The sequence below is a fragment of the Sus scrofa genome, chromosome 6 (assembly GCF_054392235.1).
Source record: "Sus scrofa isolate SSC_HxYL_T2T_F1_AM1 chromosome 6, Sscrofa_HxYL_maternal_Yorkshire_Landrace_v2.0, whole genome shotgun sequence".
NCBI lineage: Eukaryota > Metazoa > Chordata > Mammalia > Artiodactyla > Suidae > Sus > Sus scrofa.
This window is the reverse complement of record NC_139388.1, coordinates 20,631,499-20,633,880: the sequence shown is the minus strand read 5'-3', so window position 1 is coordinate 20,633,880 and position 2,382 is coordinate 20,631,499. Positions and strand designations below refer to the sequence as shown.

Genomic DNA, 2,382 nt, shown 5'->3' with positions numbered 1-2,382 from the left:
CTGGCTGAGGTCACTCTGTTATACCATCTCAAGCAAGTCAGAGGGCACTGAATCTAACACAACTATTCACACCCTCTGGGTCTTTCTGCTGGACTCAGCTCACCGGGCTCGCTCTCTCAGGTTCTGTCTTTCAAGACCCTCTGTGCAGCCAGGGGCGGGGTCTGCCCAGGTTACAAGTAAGGCAGTGGTCCAGCCACGCCGGAACCTCCTCGGTCTCCTGTCTCCCCATCCTGCCCGCCTTTCCTTAGGAGTTGCATCTTCAAAGGCGTCAGTGTTTACACCTAAGGAGGAAATAGTCCACGGGTGTAGGATGTCTTCGGTTGAATTTAATACCCCGGGCCTGGAGATGTGGCGCCTGAGATCCTGGGAGGGTAGCGGTACCCTTTGCCTCCAGGAAATCTCCTGGAGAAAGGCACCCTCACGACCTGAAATCTTCTGGTCCCTGGACCCAGCCAGTGCGTTGAGTGTGGGGTGGGGGAAGGAGGAGGCGGAAGGTACTGCGCGGGCCTTGGAAGGGAAAGTGAGTCGCGAAATGAGGAAACGGGAGAAGGAATCGAGGCAGGGATTAATCCATGGATATTCCCCGCCCGCCTGCTGTGCCAGGCAAGACTCGGGCACTAGTGACACGGCCACACGAATAGGATGGATCTGGCTGTGCCGCTGCTAGACGTGGTCTAACCCAGAGCCTAAATGAGTTAAGCACACATACAAATGTGAAGCTGGAGTTTTGACGAATGTTAGGAAGGAGAACGAGGTACGCCTGCCCAAGGGACCTTGCGGTATCCGGGCTTCACCTGGTTTGAACGTCAGCTGAGATTTAGAAGCCAGTGCGAATGTGCGCTCTTGACTACGTCACGCAGAAAATGCGCAAGGGCATGTATGCCGAAATGCAAGGGTTCTTGCAGATATGCAAGAATCAAAGCTGAAGTGAATCAAAGCAGAAGGAATGCATGTAGGCAGCACAGAGGCACAGAGGTCGAATAGTCCACCGTCGCTGGGCCTTTCAGAGTCTCCAACATACCGCGCGCGCCCTCTGCTGCAGCCCAGGCGTTTCGCTCCGCCCCTCCGCGTCCCATCCTGAGAAAGCCGGTATCTAGCGCCTCCCAAAGCCGATTGGAGAACGAGTCCTGGTGTTTGCAACGCATGCGCGCCGTAGATCTGTTTTGAAGTGAATGGTTGGTAAAACTAGGAGCCGGTAGTCAGGATGGCCGAGCGGTCTAAGGCGCTGCGTTCAGGTCGCAGTCTCCCCTGGAGGCGTGGGTTCGAATCCCACTTCTGACAAAACCTTCTTTTTACTTTTCTCGCGGGTAGTTGAATACTAAATGACGCTGTACAGCTCTGGATAGTCTTTTAATCTTTTTACAAAACAAGTATCTTCTTCTTAAAAGGAGTTTTCTTCTCTAGTATTCATTTGACTTTCAAATGTCAAGAGAAAATTCCGATCTGAAACTTCAAAGACTATGTAGTGAAAGAGATTCTCAGCGGAAGTGGAAAGGACGAAAATATACGGATTGTCAGAAGTGGGATTCGAACCCACGCCTCCAGGGGAGACTGCGACCTGAACGCAGCGCCTTAGACCGCTCGGCCATCCTGACTTCCTGGGAAACTTGTTGTAGGGTGCCAAGTAGTTCATTATGCGGTGCGATTTGGCTTGCGATGCCCGACTTTAAGGTCTTTGGCAGCTCTAGTTTTAGGCACATAAACTTTATTCACTGTTACTCCTAAATTGGTTCGATCTTTTTACCAACACGTCTTAAGTGGAAATCCTGTATCTTGAACAGAAACAGAAAGTTTCTCTTGCTATGAATAGAAAATACCCATAAAAATAAATAGAATGAAAACGAAACTATGTTACTAAGTTCTAGTCACTTGCCAAAACTAGGAACCTGAAGTTTTGACATTATTTTACATGATTAATTCTATGGAAAGTGTCCAGACTATTGTTGGGCCCCTCGGGGAAATGAGGGAGGGGGTCTAGGCAATTCTTTTTGGAAGGGGATATGCTCGGTCATGGACTTGGCATTGGTTTCTCAGGATAGGAAGCCGTGGACAATGGGATCCCATTCGACAAGTGTCCAGCTGAAGCCCATCAACAATAAATTGGCTTTTATACTTTTCCAGTAAACTGAACAAAGGAAAAGGTGGAGGCTGTTAAACTTGGAAAAGAGACAATTTATCAATTACAAAAGCCTGATGTGTGCAAGGGATTAGGGTTATGATTGCCTCTTCTTGCTCCAGGCACTGGGGCTTGAAGTGTCTTTGCAGTGGCTGGATAGCTACAACCGTGGAAGATTGTGGTAGAAGAAAAAGCCTGCTAAAATGGATGCTTGTGTAGATAGTGATAGCCCCATCACTAGAGGCATTCAAGATAAGGCTGGACAG

The 2,382-nt window shown here is 49.3% G+C and overlaps 2 non-coding genes across 2 annotated transcripts; one reads left to right on the top strand and one right to left on the bottom strand.

Moving 5' to 3' along the window:
• Nucleotides 1–1,198: 1,198 nt before the first annotated feature.
• TRNAL-CAG (transfer RNA leucine (anticodon CAG)) lies at nt 1,199–1,281 on the top strand. Its single transcript has one exon. It is a non-coding gene; the product is annotated as a tRNA-Leu (tRNA).
• A 231-nt stretch (nt 1,282–1,512) lies between these two features.
• On the bottom strand, nt 1,513–1,595 carry TRNAL-CAG (transfer RNA leucine (anticodon CAG)). The gene has a single exon. It is a non-coding gene; the product is annotated as a tRNA-Leu (tRNA).
• Nucleotides 1,596–2,382: the final 787 nt, after the last annotated feature.